Genomic DNA, 21,837 nt, shown 5'->3' with positions numbered 1-21,837 from the left:
CTTATAACCGGCCACACCCACAGTGTAAACGTTGGCCCCCAGTTTCCGAGCCTTTTGAGCCTAAGGGAAACAAGGCATTGAGTATTAGTCATCAAAATTCATGGAGCAAAATGCTGGTAAGTATGAACTGGACTCACTTCTCTGAGAGTGTCCTGAAATGCACGTGCCACCAGTTTTCCATCAGTCATAGCAATAATCATGCTGGGAACCTTGTCTGTAGAAGAAGCAAAGAGTGGCCTGCTCAGCGAAGGCACCAGGAGTGACCTCCAGAAGCTCCGGAGCCCCTGCAGGTGGCTGGGCCCACAGCACTGCCCACTCCAGGGCATGGCCAGGTGCCCCCACCTCATCCTCCAGAGGAGAGGCTGCCAAGACCCAAGCACCTGCCACCCAGAAACCCCCTAGAGTAAGGGAGGTCTCAGCCCAGCACCCATTTTACGGAGGAGGGGGGCTGAAAGGGGCACAGTCTTTCCCACCAGGCTGCCTGAACCCTCACCTGCTAGCAGCCTGCACCACCTCTGCCTGAGGGCAGCTCCAGCCAGGACTCAACAACCACAGGCCTGTCCCACGGGCAGCAGGAGGAGCTGCTGGGCCCTCCTGTAACAGACAGGCTCAGGGAGGCTCCCAGGGGGCTGGGTCTTGCTGTGAGCAGAGCCTGCAGGCAGTCCTGCCAGCATCTCTGGGCCCAGGAGTTCAAGACTCCAGGTCAGTGGCACCTGGGCAGGGGACCCCACAGCCACCTCAATGCCTTTCCTCACCAGCCCTGCCTTTTCCTGACAAGAGCTGCAGTGACACGTTGGGGAGGGGAGTTGGGGGCCCCGGACAGCCTTCTGTGCCACATGAGACAGGTCAGGGAATGCAAGTCACTCGGAGGGGAGACGTAGAAGGGAGCAGGAAGACTAAGGTGCATGCAAGGGGGCAAACCCCTTGGCTCTTCTCTTTTCCTTTTCACACAGCCCAGCTGGAGGGCAAGCACCTCAGGGTTATGAGCACCAGGGGTGCACACGCAGGATCCCACACAGTTCTCAGAACTCCATGGGGCGGGGGCTTACTATGCTCACTGCACCAGGGAGGGACCTGGAGCTCAGAGAGGGTGAGCAACTTGCTCCAAGATGCAGGGCAGGGGTGGCCTTGCAGAATCTGCACACAGAGCTCTCTGAGGCTCTCGCCCAGCTCTGTTCCCCCTATGGGACCACCATGGGGACGGCAGGTGCTTACTTCCGGAGTTGAACGTTTCAATGTGTTGAATTGCCTGCAAGAAAATGAAGAAATATTGAGCCTGGACTGTGAGATGATCCCACTGATGCTCTAAGATTTTGTAGGTTAGGGTTAGGGTTAGAGTTAGGGTTAGAGTTAGAGTTAGGAGATCAAGGGGTCTATACCTTTCTAAATCCTGCCTGCATGAATGTGTGTCCTTCAGGTACAATTTTCCGAAGCTGGTCAAGACCATTTTTTATTCTATTCCTGAAAAAAATTTAAAAAGGTGGTTGACCTGGAAAGACATTGACTGTTAAAAATCAGCTCCCAAGCTCTCCGGGAGCCACTGTTCTTTGTGCAAGGCCTCCCGGATGAAGGAGGGGGCCAGGCAAGGGCTTTGTCCTGCTCATTCCTCATCGTGATTTTGACCAGAGATTTCAAGCCCTTCTGAGCTCATCGCAGTTACAGAAAATGCAGGCCTGGGGAACTTCACCAGGGCCCTGCTTGGACCATCTCTGGTGACAGTGGGAACTTCCCATGGATGAGCAACTGTGAGTCAGGAACTGCACTGAGGCCGACATTCCTAACCCTAACCCTATGGATGGGCAACTGAGAGTCAGCCACTGAAAATGGGGCTGACATTCCTAACTCCTCTAACTCTAACTCTAAACTCTAACTCTAACTCTAACTCTAACTCTAACTCTAACTCTAACTCTAACTCTAACTCTGACCCTAACCCTAGCCCTAGCCCTAGTCCTGAACCAGGGATGGGCAACTGAGAGTCAGTCACTGACAATGGGGTTGACATTCCTAACTCTAACTCTAATCCAAACCCTAACCCTAACAAGGACTCTCTTGTGTTGAGAACTCCATCCTTTGACAGGTAGGGCTACATTTGGGAAAAGTCATCCTGCTAAGCCCCCAGCCCTACACCCAGCCCCAACGGCCCCAGACCCCTGACCCTGACTCAGTTTCCTGCTCTATCTTTACCCTGACACAGGAAGTACCAAATCTGCTTAGTTAGACTGCCTGGCCTCCTTGACTTTCTGTGCCCCTGAAATAAAAAGACCAAAGGCTGGAGAGGCAGCCCCGACGGCTGTGCATGCAGGGACTGAACACTATCTGCAGGCTGGCTGGGGGATGTGGCCTGTCAGCTGCTGTTAAAACAGACAGAATGGGCTGGGGCAGCCAGGACTGGCTCTGGTGGCAGGACTGGGACGGGCCAGGGACTTAGGGTCAGGCTAATCCAATGTGACAGGCTGAGCCTGCACAGCAAGGCTGGGCAGAGCATGGACCCCGAAGGATGGCTTCCCATTGTGGGCAGAGCATCCCTGCCATGGCCGGAGCTCTAAGAGCCCTGCCCTGCCCAGCCCAGGAGGGGAGGAGGCCAGGCCCATCCATATCCAGAAGAGGCCACGGCCTGGCCTTTCTCTGGCCATGCCCAAACCCCGCTCCCTGTCTGGGTCACCCACCACAGTCCTCCCCCATAGACTTGCTTTTTACCACCTCACACCCACTCCAGTCTCTGACAAACCCACAGTGCAGGACACACAAACTCAAGCTCCCCTACCCTGTATTCCCTCGAAGCTGCAAGTGGGGCCCAGTCCCCCATCCAGTCCTCAGTGTCCTCACCTCACTCCGTGCTTCACCTCCTCTGGGCCCAGTTCCGGGCATGTGCATTGGAAGGGCCCTCACCTCCCACCAAACAGGAACTCTGTAGTGCCCCCTGCTGGGCCTGGGCTCCAGCCGTCTGAGCTTGTTCCTTCTGCCTCCCTCCATTTTCCCAGCCTGCCCTGGATCTCAGAACCGCACCCAGGGACTCCCCTGTCTGGTCGTGCCAGCATCCCTGCACTAAAGCCCCACGACTCCCACCACCAGCTCTGACCCTGTCTCCCTCCCGCACTGGCCAGGGCAGGGGGAACAGGCACAGAGCAGCCGCCTGCACAGGTGTGTGTTCACAGGACACCCCCACCCCTCCGCCAGCCCCTGCACCCCGGGAATCCTCACAGCCACCTTTCAGGGAAGGAGGCAGGGCAGAGAGAGGGCAGGGGAGCGTGAAGTGGGGGAGGCTGAGAACTGGAGCACAGGGGCCTGCAGGTAACCTTGCAGCCATGGGTAGGAGGGTGCAGGGGAGCGGGGCTAAGGTCAGGTGGGTACTGTGAGTTGCCCTGACCGGCCTGCCCTGGGTGCTGTCATGCTCCCAACCAAGGTCTCCGGGAGCCCCTCAGCTCCCTGGAGCTCCCTCTGGCCAAGCTCACCAGACCCCTTGGGGGATCCAAGTAGCACTCACTTGTCTGAGGTGAGTGGCAAGACAGTCTGGCCGTCTGTGGAGTAGGTGATGAAGCACATCCGAATATCTGAGCTGTGAAGGAATCTTGTGCTGGTGAGAAGCCAGAGGCACCGGCTCAGAAGCCAGGGTGGTGAGGCCAATTCCGCACCTCCCGCCCCCACCCTTCCGCTTTGGAGTCCCTTGCTGGACACAAGGAGGTGAGATAAATGTAGTGAAGGACTCTGAGGCCTGTGGAGACAAGGGCTCCATAGAAGAGAGAGTCAGGATGGCAACTCACTGCATCCCCACACTCCCAACACCCCAAAGACACTTGCACACACACATGCACACACAGGCGTGCACACACAGGCGTACACACCACACACACACCCACACACACACACCACACACACACGTATACACACACACGCACACACTTACATACACATGCACCCACACATGGACACACTCACATGAACACACACACACACAAGGCACCCACACACAGGCACATGCACACACACACAGACACACGCACACACACACAGACACATATACCTTATAATGAACAGGCAGGGAGATGCACACACAGCCCTCCCAGCTGGCCTCCCTTCTACTGGAAAATTCTTTGCCTCTTCACCCCATTCCCTCCTCCCCCTCCTCTCCCTCATTTCTCCTTCACCTCAGAGGAGCGACTCCCTATTGGCAGCCATGCACACGGCCTCCCTTTCCTCTCCCTGACCCTCCTTCCTGCCGGCTGACCCTCAGTAGCCCTCAGTGACAGTGCTGTCATATGTCCCCAGCGGAGCTCCTAATGGCTCCTGCCCTATTGCCCATTCATTTTACCCACAGTCATCAGACTTTTCTTCCTTAAGTGCCATCTCGATCACGCCACTCCTCTGCTCAAGAGCCTTCTCTGGCTCTCCATGGCTCACAGCAGGAAATCTCAGCTCCTTGGCCTGGCACAATGAGCCCCTGTGCCTTTGGCCTCAAGCTGACCTGCCCAGTCCTCTCCCAGCCCTCCGTGAGCTAACCTCATTCCCAGCCAAGCAAGACCACTCACTCCACCACAGGTCCCTGTCTTTTCCATCCTACAAGACCCAGTTCAAAGACTCACATCCTTGGAAGCCACTGTTGACTTTGTCCTTAGGAGTTCCTGCTTTTTCCTTCAACCTTCCAGGTGAGTTCTTTGTCCCCTACTTGAGCCCTCAGCACTGTGTAACCCGAGGTTCCAGGACTGAGTCACTGGTTTCCCTGTCTATTGTCCCTTCCCAGCGTGTGATGTCCCCAAGGGCAAACTGCCTCTCCTGCAATATGCCCGGGCTCACAGGCAGGAGCCAGCCAAGTCTGCTGAGACCCGATGGAACCAGTGAGCGCTGGCCTCATTCCTGCTTCAGAATGCCACCTTGTGCTCTGTGTCCCCCACTGAGGGACTCCCACGCCCACCCCATCTGATGGGATGTGCCCTCTTCCTGCCTTCCAGAGGAAAAGCTCTCTGCAGCTCAGGGGAGGCTGCCATGTGGGAGATCTGTACTTTTGGAACCTCGCCACTGTTTCCTCCACCCACATATAAAGGTCAATCCAGTTGTTGTTCACGCTGCCAGACCTAAAACAAAAGGAGACAGGAGACGTGGGTCAGGGAGATGAGTGCATCTGTCAGGTGGGCAAGTGTCTGCCCCACCCCCAGCCTCCCAGAAGGCTCTTAACAAGCTCGCCTGACCTCAGCACAGCTGAGGCTGGGGTACACCCCTCAGTGGCCACTGGATCATCTGAGGTCATGAGTTTCACCAGTTGAGTGGTCAGCATAAGGTGACCACCCAGCCCCATCTGCCTGGGACTGAAAATCTTCCTGGGATGTGGGGCTTTTGCTGGCCATCCAGGTGGCTGATCAGGTTAGGTGGGGCACTGTGTAGAGTGGAAATGGGAGAGAATGTATTGGTTGGAAAAGCCCCCAATGAACAATCCAAATATGGAAAATCAACCAAAAAAGTTTCATGTACGAGAGCATCAAACAGAACAGAATACTTAAGAATAAATTTAAACAAGGAAGCAAAAGAAATGTATACTGAAAACTGTAAAACATTGCTGAAAGAATTTAAAGACACAATAAATGGATAGATATTGCATGCTTATGAATCAGAAGGTAATCTGTATCAAAATCTCTACAGCATTTTTTTGCAGAAATAAAAAATTTGCACTAAATTACATATGGAATTTCAAGGGACATTAGTCATATAACAAAAGAAATCTGAAAAAGAAGAACAAAATTGAGGATACACATTTCCTGATTTCAGAATTTATTACAAAGCTACAGTAATCAAACTGTTATGGTACTGACATAAGGACTGACATGTAGAGCAATGAACAGAATAGAGAGCTCAGAAATAACCTGTCATGTCTGTGGTCAAATGATTTCCAACCAGTGTGCTAAGAACACTCAATGTGGGAAAGAACAGTAGTTTCAAAAAATGGTGCAGGGAAAATTGGATGTCTACATGCAAAAGAATGAAGTTGGACCCTTCTATAAACCATTACAGAAATTAATTCAAAATGGGTCAAAGACCTAAATGTAAAGGCTAAAACTTTTAAACTCTTAGTAGAAAACATAACTTTTATGACATTAGATTTGGGGATTTTTTTGGATATGGCACCAAAAACACAGGCAACTAAATTAAAAATAGAAAAGTCGAGAGTGTATCCAGATTAAAAATTTCGTGCATCAAAGACGCTACCAAGGGAGTGAAAAGATAACCTGCAGAATGGAAGGAAATATTTGCAACTCATATACCTGATAAGGGATTAATATCCAGAATATACAAAGAACTCCTACAACAACAACGAAAAAGAAACAACAAAAAAATGCAACAACAAAAAAATGGGCAAAGAATTTGAATAGACATTTCCTCAAAGAAGATATGCAGATGGCCAATAAGCACATGAAAAGATGCTCCACACCACTAGTCACTAGGGAAATGCCAATGAAAGCGGCGAGGAGATACAACTTCACACCCATTGGGTGGCTATTATCAAAAACTAAAAAATAACAAACGTTAGACTTTTGTTGGTGGGAAAGAAAAATGGTACAATCCCTGTGGGAAATAGCTTGGCATTTCCTCAGAAAGCTAAACATAGAATTACCATAGGATCCATCAATTCCATGCCCAGGTATATACCAAAAAGAAGTGAGAGCGGGGACTCAAAGAGATACGGGTACACCGGTGTTCATAGCAGCATTATTCACAATAGCCAAATGGCAGAAGCAACCCAAGTGTCCATCAACAGATGAAAAGATAAACAGGCCGGGTGCGGTGGCTCACGCTTGTAATCCCAGTGCTTTGGAAGGCCGAGGCGGGGGGATCACGAGGTCAGGAGTTCAAGACCAGCCTGTCCAATATGGTGAAATCCTGTCTCTACTAAAAACTACAAAAATTAGCCTGGCCTGGTGGCACGCCTCTGTAGTCCCAGCTACTCAGGAGGCTGAGGCAGGGAGAATCGCTTGAAACCGGGAGGCAGAGGTCGCAGTGAGACAAGATCGCGCCACTGAACTCCAGTCTGGCGGCAGAATGAGACTACAACTCAAAAAAAAAAAAAAAAAAAAAAGATAAACAAAATGTGGTACATATACATACAGAGAAATATTATTCAGCCATAAAAGGGATGAAATTCTGATGGATGCTACAACATGGAATAACTTTGAAAACATTATGTTAAGTGAAAAAGGTCAGACAGAAAAGGCCAAATATTATATGTTTGTATAATTATATTGTGTGACTCCACTTACATGAGGTACCTACAATAGGCAAACTCATAGATAGAGAAAATACACTAAAGGTCACTAGGGCTTGGGGAAAGGGAGGAATGGGGAGTTATTGTTCAATGGGAATAGAGGTGTTTTGGGTTTTGGTGTGGATGGGGTTTGAGACAGGGTCTCACTCTGTCACCCAGGCTGGAGTGCAGTGGTGTGATCTTGACACACTGCAGTCTTGACCTCCCAGGCTCAAGCAATCCTCCTGCCTCAGCTCAGCCTGAGTAGCTGGGAGTAGAGGCACACATCACCATGCCTGGCTAATTTTTATATGTTTTGTATAGACAGGATTTTGCATGTTTCCCAGGCTGATCTTGAACTCCTAGACTCAAGCAATCCTCTCACCTTGACTCCCAAATTGCTGGGATTACAGGAGTGAGCTACTGCTCCCGGCTGAGAATAGGGTTTCAATAAGCAATGATGAAACATTTCTGGAGATGGATGGTGGTGGCTGCACAACGCTGTGAATGTACTTAATGCCGCTGAATTGCACACTTAAAAATGGTAAATTTTTGTTATGTATGTTTTCCCACAATTAAAAAATTACTCAAAAAAATACAATGGGTCACTTCCACTTAGAGGCCTAAAAGGTCACCTGGCCAAGAATAGAAGCACATGGGAGGCTGATTCATTTTCTTCCAGCTCAATCCAATGAATGAACCAATGAATAAGGAGTCTCATGAATAAGCTGGACATGAATGACCAAAGAGCCTCCCTGCAGGCAGTAGATGTTGTTCTGCCAGGAGGACTACTGCAAGACTCTCAGGGTCCCGCCCAGCTGCATGGTCTTTGGATGGGCTTTGGAGTCACACAATCCAGAGTTTCAATTCAGCGCCGTGGATGTCTATCTGGAGGCTGTGGTGGGCCATTTCCTGGCCATGGCCTGCCTCATTGCCTCCTCCTTACAATGGGGCAATACCCTTTACCCCTAGCCTTGTTTTAGGAAGAATCATTAAGGTTGCTTTTGTCTGCTCCCTTTACATCCATTCTAGGCACTCCCTCTGCATTCCCCCTCATCCAGTCTGTCTGGGATTGCATCAGGGCCTCTGCATTTCCTATGAGCTTCCAGCCTGTGACTCTGCCTTTCCTGGCAGGTCCCTTCATCCCCATCCTCTGTCATTGCCTCTGACCTGCAAATTCTCCCTTCATCCTCATCACACTTGGCAAGGTGAAAATGAAGATACCCTTTTTACAGATGGGAGACACAAAGGCACAGAATGACGAAGCAACTCGCCCAAGACTATGGGCTAGTGAGTGGAGTCTGCCTGTCTCCAGAACGGAGTTGCTCCTTCCCCAAGAGTAGCAGAGCAGTTACGAACCATAGGAATTGGTGGGCTGGGGTGCGCATCCCCTAAGCATCAGTATCTGGGGGAATGAGAAAATTCAGAGGAACTTCAACCTGCGATGCTGGAAAGAGTGCGGCACAGGAAGCCGGAGTCTTGTCACACCAGCTGTCTCTGGATGCTTCCCCAACCTCCAAGAGCCGCCCTTGTCCAGGAACCAGATAGAAAAATACCTGCACTACTCACAGCCCAGGATTGTGGTGAGGTGCCAGGAGTGCAGGGAAAGGGCTTTGGAGACCAGAAAGCGCTTGCTCTCCTGAAGACTGCACCACTGCTGCTACTGAATAAGCACAGAGAGTATTCCCACCTAGCAGGAGGAGTGGGAAAGGGAACCAAGGCAATCTCTCCAAAGCTGAACATTGCCTCTTTCCTTCCTGGTGAGCCAGAAGGTGCCTAATACACAGCCCAGTTTCCCCAGGGCCACCCTGAAACAGACCCAACTGTTCCTGAAAGTGCAGGAACTATCACGTGGCTCTCCAAGTTGTAGAAGCAGCACTTAGAAGCAGCCAACCAAAGGCCTTCTCTAAGCAGTGACATTAGAATGACCAACACAGGCAACAAAGCAATCTCTCTGGGGCCCAGTAAAATAGAAGTTATTTGCATGAAAAACAAACAAGCAAAACAACACAAAACCCCCAAACATCCACAGTGCGCTTCTGAGAACTGCTGAGAAGCAGGTCCGAGCAATCAGCTGTTGCAGCAGCCTGAGGATGAGGATGCTGACCCAGCTGATGGGGGGACAGGGGATCATCCAGAACCCCTTTGGTGACTTATTTCCTCATCCAGGAGATGAAGCATCAGGGAAAAGACAGCCATGGCATTCTTTGTGCCTCAGAAAATCAGGAGGCCTAGGTCTGGTCTGACCAAAGGGCTGGCCCTGCTTCTGTGATGGAAGCTTGCATCTCTTTGAGTGGCGTCCTGTCCCTAGTGAAAAAGAGGTGGTGGCTCCTGAGGGTGACCCAGAGCCAGAGCTGGAAGGGACACTCACTTGTCCAAGATGAAGTAGAGGTCAAATGAGCCCTGGCATCTGTGACCTGCTTGCCCCTGGCGCAAGTGCTGCCTCCATCCTGGGCCATGGCGGTGGTGGGCCCTCCTGGAGCCCAGGGCCAGGCGTTGAAACATTCTCCAGCCAGGTCCATGGTACCGAAGGCTTCCTGCTCTAAAAAGCGGTGGAGGAAGCAGCAGCAGGAAGAGCAGGAAGCAGGGCCCCCAGCGGCCATGGCTCCTCATTATCTGGCTGTCCCTGTGACCCCACCTCACTCTTGGGTGCCTGTGCCAGGGCCCAGATAGGCTGAGCACAGGCCACCTCTGGCCACCTTCTCTGGCGCCTCCCCTTATGCCCAAGGGCCACATCCTTCCTCCTGCCCTTTCACCAGTGCACACTGCGGCCCTTCACCAGGTACCTCCCCAGATCGCAGGAACTAGGGTCAGCAGCTGGCTCTGGGAGACTTGCCTCCAGCTACCTGCCTGGCCCTTCCCCTACCCTGGGGACAGAATTCCTTTATGGTTGACAGGAAGGTTGACATGGTGACTTTGTGACCTGCAGCTCTTCCCAATATCCTGCATATTGACACCACCAGAGGGGAGGCACAGGACCTTTGGAGGGGCTACAAGAGGAAGCCTCCATTTCCCTTATAACAGCCCTCACAGTGTCCCTTAAAACCACTAGACCCTGCCATTTGTTCACTGGAAGAGTTAGCCCAGGTGACAGGTGAGGACATTGCTGTGGGTGAGGAGGTCAAGGACTGGGAGGCCAGAGTGTTGGCAATGGGAGGTTATTTGTATGACACTTAAGTCCCCCAGGAGATGGCAGATCTGGAAGAAGATGGAAACTGTGGTGTTGCCAGAGTCCTTGTGAGTGAGGGACATTCCAGTTCTCTACTGCTGTGTACCAGACCACCTACATTTAGAGACACACAACAGGCGCATTTTATTACGCTCACAGGTTCTGAGGATCAGGCACTCAGGGCAGAGTAGGGAGGGCTTCCTCATGTCTGGGGCCCCAGATGGGAAGGCTTGAGCAGCCCGCATGACTTGAAGGATTGGGCACTGGAATTATCTGGAGGCTGCTCCACTCACAAGTGTGGCTCCTGGGCAGGAGGGCTCAAAAGCTGGGCTCAGCTGGAACTGTGAATGGAGACCCTGCATGTAACCTCCCCGTGTGAGCTGGGCTTCTTCCCAGCATGGCAGCTTCAGGATGCTTGGGCTTTTACAGGTGGCCCAGAGTTCCAAGAGTGTTTTCAGTGAGCACGGCAGAAATTGTAGAACTTGTTATAACCTCACTTTGGAAGTCACACAGTGTCACTTCCACTGTACTCTATTGGTCCAAGCAGTCACAGCTGCCAAGAGTCAATGGGAGGAACACAGGCCCCCTCTCTAGGGCAGGAGTGTGGATGAGTTCACATCCCAGTGTCAAAACTGCAGTAGGGGCTAGGCGTGGTGGCTCACGCCTATAATCCCAGCACTTTGGGAGGCCAAGGCAGGCGGATCACCTGAGGTTGGGCGTTCGAGACCAGCCTGGCCAACATGGGGAAATCCTGTCTCTACTAAAAATCCAAAAATTAGCCAGGCATGGTGGTGCGTGCCTGTAATCCCAGCTACTAGGGAGGCTGAGGCAGGAGAATCGCTTGAACCTGGGAGGCGGAGGTTGCGGTGAGCCAAGATCACGCCATTGCACTCCAGCCTGGGCAACAAGAGCAAAACTCTGTCTCAAAAAACAAAAAACAAACCAACAAAAAAACAAAAAACTGTACGACCAATGCTTTGAGTGTGTGGAAAAACGTGGGCACTGATGAATGAGATTCAAACAGACTCAGAAAAGTTAGACTGTGACTGTTAGAAACACCTTAATTGGCTGGGCGCGGTGGCCCAAGCCTGTAATCCCAGCACTTTGGGAGGCCGAGGCGGGCAGATCATGAGGTTAGGAGATCTAGACCATACTGGCTAACACGGTGAAACCCTGTCTCTACTAAAAATACAAAAAAATTAGCAAGCATGGTGGCGGGCGCCTGTAGTCCCAGCTACTCAGGAGGCTGCGGCAGGAGAATGGCCCCCGGGGAGGCGGTGCTTGCAGTGAGCCAAGATTGCGCTGCTGCACTCCAGCCTGGGCGACAGAGCGAAACTCCGTCTGAAAAAATAAATGAATAAATAAAATAAAATAAGAAACATCTTAATTTTATTTTGTATGCACAAGAGTGATATACGATTAAAAATCCTTCTCTAATGAATCTAAAACATATCCTTCAATATGTGTAACATACAAATTACCAGTGATAAAAAGTATTGGGTTAGTTTGGTTTTTTGTTATTTGATTTTTTTGTTTTGGAATTGTATTTAATATAACGGAGTATCTTAAATAAGGGGCATTTCGGAATGAATGAAGCCTGGTATGTTTCCTTCAAAAGCGTATTTGAGCTATCTTGCTTCATATTCCTCTTGACAGTTGATATTAGCATATTTTAACATTTTTGCCTGGTGGTTAGTCATCTCCTTGTGATTTACTTTTTTATTTATTTTTATTTTTTGTAGAGACAGGGTCTTGCTATGTTTCCCAGACTAGTCTCCAACTCCTGGCCTCAAGGGATCCTCTGGCCTTGGACTCCCAAACGCTGAGATGAGAGGTGTGAGCCACCCTCACTACCCTCTTTGTGGTCTTAATTTGCGATTTCCTAATTACTAATGGGAACTGGTCACCTACTCACTTGATTTTGGTCGTTCATGGTTCCTCTTTGAAGTGCCTAATGACGGCTTTAGATGTCTTGGCTTTAGATGTCTTGGCTTTAGGTGTTTTTCTCTTTCACATTGATTCAGTAACAGTCTTTATATATTCTGGATATTAATCCTTTATCACTTGCTGCAAATATCTTCTTTTACGGTGTGGCTTGATTTTTTCACTCCATTTATTGTTTTTTAAACAACGCCTAAATTCTTAATTTTAAGGCACTTGAACTGTCATTTTCTACCCTGGGCCCCTCCCACCGTACTCCGGGAACAGCTAACTTCCCAGACACCTCTACGTTCTGGGGTCGCCGAGCCCGCCTTCCTGCAGGTCACAGCTGGGGCCTGGGAAGCGAAGGCCGCGGGTGCTCCTGGGAGGAGCTGAGCGTTTCGGATGCGGGGGAGGTGCCGCTAGCGGGGCCGCCAGGCCTCTCTTGTTGCCCAGGCTGGAGTGCAATGGCGCGTCTCGGCTCACCGCAACCTCTGCCTCCCGGGTTCAAGCGATTCTCCCGCCTCAGTGAGGTAAGGAGGGCCGGCAGGCCGCGGGGGTCCACGGCGCTGAGGGAGCCGCAGGCACCGGGCGCAGCCCTCGCCTATCGCTGAGGTCCGGCAGGCCCAGGAGCCAGAGGTCCGGGCGCCCAGGGTCAGAGGGCGGCAGCGAGAGCGGGCACCGCTTCCAAAGGACGCCTTCGCCCTCCTGCAGGGCCGGTCCTGGTCCGAGCCAGCTGGGGGCGGCTCCAGGGAGCTGAGCCGGGGTAGGGCCGGGCCGCCCGGCAGATCAGCAGGGAGCTTGCTCCTGGGTTGCGGTTACTCTGGCCCGCGGCGCCCTACCCGCCGGGGCCGCCCAACTGCAAGCCCCCCCCGAAGGCGGGTGCAGCCAGGAAGGCGGGACTTGGTGTCCTCAGGGCGCTGGCGCCAAGTTCAGAGCAGCGCGCTGGGCTGGGCGGTGGGGGCGGCGTCTGCACCTCCTCCCTGTGCGCCGCCTGAGAGCCCGGGAGAGACGCGCGCTCAGGTCGGCCAAGACTGAGAGCAAGCGGGCGCAGGCAGCGGGCCCCATCTCACTTCCACGAAGGGCAGCGTTCTTGAGTCCTGCCTTTGACGGCGGCGGGGCGTGTTCTTCCCTTCCCTCTGTCAGCTTCCTCCAGCTCTCTCCCATGTCCTCTCTGAATTCCATTGCTGCCCCTGTCCCTTGCCTCTCTGCTTCTTGTCTCCTTGTCCTCTCCTGTTTCTCTCTCATCTCTCCCTTTTTCTCGTGTCTGCTTTATTGGCTATTTCCCTGTCCTCCTTTGTCCTTTTTCCCTCTGTCTCTCTTTCAGTCTCTCCCCTCACGCCCACTTCCACTCTCTCTATAGGCTTCCTTCTCTTTTGCAAGACAAAATTCTTCTTAGGTTTTTCCCCTAAGGTGACTTCTTGGCCATAATTGTTTGCATCCCTTCCCTCCCCCCACCGCCAATCCGTCTCTCTGTTCATCTTGTAGTGCCCCATTATTCTCATCCAGGGCTTGTGCTAGGTGCTGGCGTCGTCAGCCCAGATCCTTTCTCCAATAGATTATATCCAAAGATCTGCACATGTAACCCGTTCAGTGCCTTTCCTGGGAAAAATACATAGATGATCAAATTATGAATCTCTGAATTTTCAGGGTCACCTGAAAGAAAATACCTAGTTTTAGATACAAGACAATTGAATCCTTTTCTTGACATTTTGCCTTTACTCACAGAGGTACAGACAGCACAGCAGGAAGCTAAGCCTTGCAGAAGCTTTTAGGGGACATTGCCACCCACACCTTCTGTGCAATGCCAGGTGCAGGGGAGGGAAGGGACAGGATACAGACCTGGGTTATGGGAAGACGGTGGAAGGCCAGGGCTTTGCACTTGAAACCTTTGGGTGAGACTGACTGGAAATGAGAAATAAACAGTAAATTTCTAAAATATGTAGTTACTTTTCCTCCTTAGAAATAATTGAACCTGATGTGGTGGTATATTGTGATCTTTAATGATATTCCAGCTTTTGACCAGCTTCTGTGGAACATCTCTACCCTGCCCTGCAGACTACCCTGTGACTGCTGGAAGTCCAGGCCCTTTGTTGCATGGAGAGGATGCAAACCACATGCTGCAGCTCCCATGCCCTTTCTGAGCAGATTCCTCAGAGGGGGTGCCTCACATCAGAGATGAATTTCAGCCACTGTCTCCCAAAGAGGCAGATACAGAAACGTCACTCCTCTCAATGACCCTGAGCAAAGCGCTCAACCTCTCTGAGCCTCAGCTTTCCATCTGTAAAATGGGTTCGGGCTAAGTTGTCTCTCCAGTCCATCCCAGACCTACACATGTACGACTAGTTGGATGAAGCCAGTTCTCCCCCTTTCTCCAAGAAAAACTGGTCTGCTTGAAGCCCCATTGCTGAGCTTCCATGAGCTCCCACAGAGAGACATACACACTCACACACATACACTCACACATACCGTCACATATACAGACACACACACAGTGACACGCATGCACTCACACATACACACACGTATACATATACTCAGAGACACATACACTCACACACAAATTTACACACATATGCATATATATTCACACACACGCAATCACACATACTGAAATACACACATGCACTCCCTTACACGGGCTTGCAAACTCATGCTTACTCTTTTTCTCACACACACACACACACACACGCACACACATCTCCCCAGTATAGCTAGTATTGTTCCTAGGTACAGCAGCCTGCCTGTGTCATCCTGGTTCTGCTGCACCCGGCACCACCTCCGCAGGCGCCCCGCTGGGCTGCCTTCATGGCTGAGACAAAGTTTGCCAACCACAGCCATGCCGCCCTGAACAGGAGAACTGTCCAGCATGCCCAGAGTTAGGATGTGACAACCCTCTTCTCAGCACTAAAAATGGGGACACAAGGTCTCACAGCAGGACAGAACATTTGCTGTCAGGATGCTTCACGGTATAAGATTAAGACTTAACATTTTTTGACTACGTAAGTGTCTACATGACAGATGCTCCTACACCTTATTTTATTTAATTTTCACAACCACATGAGGTCTTGATCCAAGTGAATTTATCTTCAACCTGCCAAATGTCATCCTGATAAACTCAGGGCAGCATCCCAGCTTTTAGAGACCATCGTGGATTTGGTCACTGCCAACTGCTGATTTAGATACCCCACCCAGCTTCACACTCCAATGCTAACATCCAGATCTGAGTAAGAAGAATGAGGAGGAGGAGGAGGGAGCAAAGGAGAAGACGAATACATAATGATGAGAAAGCGAGGGAAGATGAAAAAAGGAAGGGGAGACATAATAATAGTAACAAGAAAGAAAAGGAGGAGAGAAAATGAGGAACTATCTGGGCACCTTTCATCCCACCCAGGACCCGCGAGGGTCACTGCTGTCGCTGGATCAGCACCACATGGAGTAAAGTCAGAGAGGCCAGGGCACAGGATGTCCTCCAGAACCCCAACAGAACAAGGGCCAGATCGAAGTCCCTCAAGGTGGAAAATGACATGAGTCTGGCTTCCCCTCATGTCCGTCTCTCCCTTGCCTACAGACTCACAGCCTTCCGCTTACTCTAGGATCATTCCCAGGGTCAACATCAGATTTGAGTCTCACCCACCTCCAGGCTTCATCCCCAATGCCTCTCCCACAGCACCTCAGATGGGGGATCTCATTCCAGGTCACACCATGCCCTGGCCAGGGCGTTCTCTGGGTCAGGTCCCTGAGCACACACAGCAGCCCAGGGCTGCCAGGCTCCTGCTTTCCTCCGGGGACCCGCCTGCGCCCTTTGCACCTGCAGATCCTCCTCTGTCCAGACCACTGTGGGCACAGTGCGGCTGCGCCCTCCTCCCCTTCACAGACACCAGCTGCCCTAGACGGCGATGGATCTATGAAGCCCTTGTTCTCCTTGCTCTGAACATGATATGAAAAGATGCTTTGTGGTCGTCAGCTCTCCTCATTAGGCTCAGTTCACGCCTGGGCTCTTGCCCCCTGACACTCTTTACTGACCCTCGTCACTCTGTCATTGTGAGTGTCCTGGGAAGGGCTCCTCTTGGCTCTCGTCCCTCTGACCTCAGCAAGACCTCCCTCTGAACCACACAGACATCTCTCATTACCACCCCACATCCTTCCTACTTGGAAGAACCAGATTAATTCCAGGTCTCCCCCACTGCTTTGAGAGCCCCCAGATCACAGGAAATCAAGTGATGATCTTTGAAACTTTCTGAAACTGAGCTCCCCAAGTCTACAGGGGATCTAACCATGCCTCGCCTTCTCCACCAACACAGAGCACACCTCCCCAAGGCTCCCAACCCACATGGGCCACAAATCGGGGTCCGCTATTACCCAACTCAGCAGGTGTTGCAGCCTGGGAGATGAAGTCTCACCAGCCCCACCATGTTAAAAGCTCGTGGTTCTTGGTTTATCACCCATCCCCTGGGCCCTGACTGCGTACTGATCATTCACTCATCTGGGAACCACTGGCCACATTCTCCCACATTATACCTTAACCAGGTTGTTCCAGGTAACCGAGACTCCAATCCAGCTCTGCTGTATCCAACCTGTGACCTTGGGCAAAGTGTGGATCATCGCCATGCCTCTGCTGTCTCACCTGTAAAGAGGGTCACCTTGGCTCTCTCTTCACTGGATTGTTGGAAAGATTAGATTGATTAGTATAGTAAAAGTGCTAAGGAGCCTGGCTCAGTAAATGTTAGGGGGATCAGTTCTTATCACACTGAGTGCAAAGGGATAGAGTCCACTCCATGGAGGCTTTCCCATCACTCCTGAGCTCTCAGGGACCAGTGACCAACAATGTTTAATGAATGACCAAATGGCCTGGGCATTTTTCTTCTTCCCGCTCCAACTACAGAAGAAAGAACTCTTGGCAAACAGCTGGATAACCTCTTTTTCCTGAGATGTCTGAAGGCACCCGCCCCAAGCCAACTGGCCAGCCTCCAGCTGTTCTGAGCTGCAGGTCAGGCACCAGATCTTATTCAAAGACGCCATATACCCCCGACCCCCCACCGAGTGCTTTGCTGCATCTACCTTTCTCTTCAGCTAAAACAAGAGCAGAGAATACCTCCTGTCTTCCAATCCTTTGGTGTCCCCAGTCTCTGGAGAAGCTTCCCAGACTCTTTTGGAAGATTCCAGGGGACAATCATCTATGGGTCTCTTCTGCCTATGGATTATAAGGTCCTGGGGTTTCCTAAGAAAGGGAATACACCTGTTATCCTCCTGGCTCTGGCATATTGAAGAAACTAAACACTGAAGGTGATCCAGGCTTTTCCGGAGGCTGGCTGGTGGTGCTGGGGAGATGAGCACTTCCTGGCCAGCCCCTGTAGGCTCTGTGGCCAGCTATGCCTGGACCCTTCTAGCAGCAATGCCTGCTGTATTCCAGCAAAGCCAAGTGCAGGAGTCCCAGGATAAGGCAGCCCCCAGTCCTGCAGTGAGGGCGGCCCTAGTACAACACAGCTTGGCCACATGGACCCTCATAGGGGTGGATGCGATCCCATCACCCACTCAGATGCCCAAGACTGTGCAGAAGCAGGGCCAGTGAAAGCAGAAGGCAGATCCGGTGCTTCAAGGGGCCCTGCTGTGCGGATTGAGAGTCTGCCATGTACATGGCTGAAGATGGCCAGGGCACAGAACAGGGAGCAACAGCAAGTACTCATTGCCTATGGCCCAACAACGCCAACAGGCAATGAGTTGTGCAGTGTGGAGTGATATATCAGACATAATATGTGCTGAGGCTGAAGCAACATGGAAGTCACATAATGGGACTGAGTTAGCCCTCCGTGCTCTGCCTCCAGGGCATAACTTGTGTTCTAAGTCAGCCCTGCAACTCGCTACCTGCCTGACCTCAGGCAACCACTCTAGGCCTCCACCTCCTGATAAGTAAAACAGGAACGGTGATCTTCACTTCAGGGGCTCACTGACAGGACTCAGCAGGGCTCTGCGCATGCCAGGCAGCAAGAGCACAGGAACAGCAGCTCTCTTCCTAATACAACTAGAGAATAAAGGTGGAGCCCAAGATGGTGGTCCCAATTCCACTGGCAGCCTTCAAGGAAAAAGTCCGTGATTTTACTTCAGCTACACCTTCCGACCTTCCCAGGTTCCTATGATAGCATCACCCTAGGATAAAAGTACTGAAGCCCAAGACTTAACCTTGTAGTTAAAAAAAAAAAAAAAAAAAAGATGTGATTAAATCTTTACCAAATGTGCCACCCACTGAATTTCTGAAAAGAAATCTGCTAAGCCAAGCAGATACGATGATTAAAATTATTTGAAAAGTATACCCCTTTCCCTAAAATTTTGATATGTTGGAGGTCAGCGATTAGATGATTTAAAAGGGAATTTAACTCTTTATTCCAGAAAAAGTCTCATAAATCAAAGTTCCATGCACAGACCTATGATTTTGTCCAACACTCTTTGATCTAAAGTGAGCAAATTCTTTCATTAAACACACTTTAATCTACTTTCATAATATTTAATCTCTGTTCATTTCTGTGTGATTTCTCTATGACCATATTTCCTTTTCTGCATCAACTGAAAAGTTAAATTAGCTCAACGATCACAATAAACTCCATCGTCAGGTTAAATTATTTCTAAGAATCCCAACTTCAAGCTTTAGCTGGTTATTAACAAGATATATACACACACACACACATATACACACACACAAATATATGTATGGTATGTGTTTGAATATACAGACACACATATCATAAAAACTCATTAAAAATGAAACCACATCTCTCTGACAAGATTACATTTTTTAACAAGCAGCAGCAAAAAATGCCTTGATGTATAATTCTTCTCTTTTATCCCTCATAAATGAATCTGACTTGGTTTTCTAGATTTTTTTCATTTAGTATGCATCTAAGACAAGTTTTCATATTAATGTAAAATATTTTTATCTTGGTCCTCCTGATGTACACAAAAAATTAATTTCAAATGCCAAAATTATTGTTATAAAATGTCTAATGTCTCTCTCAGGAGTAGTTAGGTAACTTCATTTCTGTACATCAGTGACATTGGCAACTACATATTTTAGAAATTTACTGTTATTTTCTTATTTCCAGGCTCCCTCAAATGTTTCAGGTTGAAAGCCCTGGACTCCCACTGTCTTGCCACAACCCAGCTCTGTATCCTGTCCCCTCCCTCCCCTGCACCTGGCATTGCACAGAAGGTGTGAGTCTCCTTTAAATGCTTCTGCAAGGCTTAGCTTACTCCTGCGATGTCTGTGCCTATTAGTGAAAGGCAAAAGGTCAAGGAAAGAATGCAATCAAGCTGTGACTCTAAAACCAGATGTTTTCTTTCGGGTAACTCTGAAAAGTCAGAGATTTATAATTTGATCATCTGTGTATTTTCCCCCTGAACAAGTTACATGTCCAGATCTTTGGATATAATCTATTGGAGAAAGGATCTGGGTCTGATGCATGGTTCTTACCCTAGCAGCAAGCCCAAGAAGATAATGGAGCAGCATGTCATGAACGGAGGGATGGGTGGATGAAGAGAAACGCAGCCCAACATGTCTCCCTAGAAGAAAAAATAAATCAAAAGGAGAATTCTTGCTTGCAAAAAATGAGCGTTGGATAGGGAGAATGAAAGAGAGAGTGAGGGGGAGAGAGAGGGAAGAGACAAGACAAGGAAATAGCCAATAAAGCAGACACAAGAAAAAGGGAGAGATGAGAGGAGAAAGAAACGGGATGGGACAAGGAGACAAGAGGTAGAAAGGCAGGGGACAGGAACAGGAATAGGACTCAGAGAGGATCTGGGAGAATGCGGGAGGAAGCTGGCGACAGAGGGAAGGGAAGGACCCCACAGTCAAGGTCAGGACTCAAGGGCGCTACCCTGGGGAAAGGCAGGGAAAATGAGATGGACCCCGCTGACCGCTCCCGCTTGCTCCAGGTCTTGGCCCACCTGAGGGCGCTTCTCTCCCAGGCTGTCAGGCGGCGCGCAGGGAGGGAGATGCCTACGCGGCCGCCACCGCCAAGGGCCCAGCTCGCGGCTCTGAACTTGGCGCCAGAGCCCTGAGGGCACCAGGCCCCGCCTTCCTGGCTGCACACGCCTTCCGGGCAGGGCTTGTGGGTGGGTGGCCCCGGCGCGGGAGGGTGCTGCAGGCCAGAGAACCCGCAACCCGGGAGAATGCCTCTGATCAGCTAGGCAGCCCAGCCCTCCCCGGGCTTAGCTCCGCGGACCGCCCTCTGCTGGCTCTGACTGGGCCGGGCGCCGGCGCCTGCGGGAGGGCGAGGGCGTCCTTTGAAGGCGGCTCCAGCTCTCGCGGCCGCCCTCTGGCTCTAGGCTCCCCGACCTCTCACTCCTGGGCCAGGGGGGCCGCGGCGACGCGCCCCGTGTCTGTGGCTCCCTCTTCGCCGAGGACCCCCGTGGCCTCCCGGCCCTCCCTTCCCGCGCCACCTGGAGGCCCCGCGAGCGGCACCTCCCCAGCGCCCAAGTAGCCCAGCTCCTCCGGGAGCGTCCCGACGCCTCCGCTTCCCTGGCCCCTGCTGTGACCGCTCAGCACTTTGCCAGGAAGGGGGGCTCCGCGACCCTTAGAACATAGAGATGTCGGGGGACTTAACTGCCCCTGGAGGGTGGGAGGGGGCCAGGGCAGAAGGGCATGGTCTGGACGGAATGACCGTGGGTGGGTGGAGACTGCGCTGGGATTTGGAGGACCTGGGGTTTCCCCTGCAGTGGGGCGTGAGGGTAGATGGGATAGAGTCTCAGGTAATTGCAGTTCTTGGTGCTGTTGCAGGCAAGTGTGCATGGTTTACCTTGCTTGAGCCCAGGGTGCAAAGCAGCTTCGTTTGGAGAAGGGAGAATTCTTGAAGTTCTGAAAGGGAAACCACCCCGAGTCCCTGCTCCCTCATTCATTAATTCCGTCACTCAGTGGGTGTTCTGACGTCGTAGGGGTGAGTGGGTGCGCGGAGATACCGTGAGGAAGCGCCAAGTTTCTCTCCGAGGCTTTGGAGGGTCTGTTGCAAAGATGAGATCCTCAAGAACAAAGGTAAGTCTGAGGAGGGGGAAGTTGGGTTCAGAACATACATCGAAACCTTAGAGATGGTCCTGTTACAGGAAAGGGGTCCCCATCTAAACCCCAAGAGAGGGTTCTTGAATCTTACACAAAAAATAATTCAGGGTGAGTCTGCAGTGCAAAGCAAAAGCAAGTTTATTAAGAAAGTAAAAGCTACTCCATAGAGTGGGACGTTCCTGAAAGCAAAAGGTGGAAAGCCCCCATCCTAGGTACAATGCTTGTGTAGGTGGGTAGATGTGCTCTGCAAAAGAGTTTGTGATAAAGGATTAATTTTCTTAATTACTATATTTTGCAAGAATCAATATTATCTTTAAAGCAAAATTAGGAATGCCTTTGTTCTCCAGATATTGGGATATCTGGACACTCCCAAGTCTGGATCTGTTTAGTAAACTTTGTTAATTTGTTCCCTTAACTGTGAACATCTAGAGGCTAGGAATGCCTAGCTTTCTGAGAATGCAGCCCAGCAAGTCC

General features: G+C 51.0%; 2 long non-coding RNA genes across 7 annotated transcripts in view; one reads left to right on the top strand and one right to left on the bottom strand.

The window, feature by feature from the left end:
- Positions 1-152: 152 nt before the first annotated feature.
- Positions 153-12,628, bottom strand: LOC126962644 (uncharacterized). 2 transcript variants are annotated; one of them, XR_007728753.1, is made up of 5 exons: positions 12,313-12,628; positions 4,581-5,069; positions 3,485-3,556; positions 1,380-1,461; positions 153-214 (listed from the first exon to the last, which is right to left on the bottom strand). It is a non-coding gene; the product is annotated as an uncharacterized LOC126962644 (long non-coding RNA). The 2 variants fall into 2 exon arrangements; XR_007728751.1 differs by lacking the exon at positions 12,313-12,628 and adding an exon at positions 5,184-7,067.
- The window catches only part of LOC126962641 (uncharacterized), a 22,399-nt gene continuing 13,175 nt past the window's right edge, over positions 12,614-21,837 (top strand). For 4 of the 5 annotated variants that reach the window (XR_007728748.1, XR_007728746.1, XR_007728745.1 and 1 more), the window contains exons 1-2: positions 12,614-12,850; positions 21,243-21,339. This is a non-coding gene — a long non-coding RNA (uncharacterized LOC126962641). The remainder of the gene's footprint in view (positions 12,851-21,242; positions 21,340-21,837) is intronic. The other variant, XR_007728747.1, reaches the window with a different exon arrangement.

The sequence above is a fragment of the Macaca thibetana genome, chromosome 9 (assembly GCF_024542745.1).
Source record: "Macaca thibetana thibetana isolate TM-01 chromosome 9, ASM2454274v1, whole genome shotgun sequence".
In the NCBI taxonomy this organism is placed as follows: Eukaryota; Metazoa; Chordata; class Mammalia; order Primates; family Cercopithecidae; genus Macaca; species Macaca thibetana.
The sequence above is the reverse complement of the archived record's forward strand: the minus strand, read 5'-3'. Positions and strand labels throughout refer to the sequence as shown.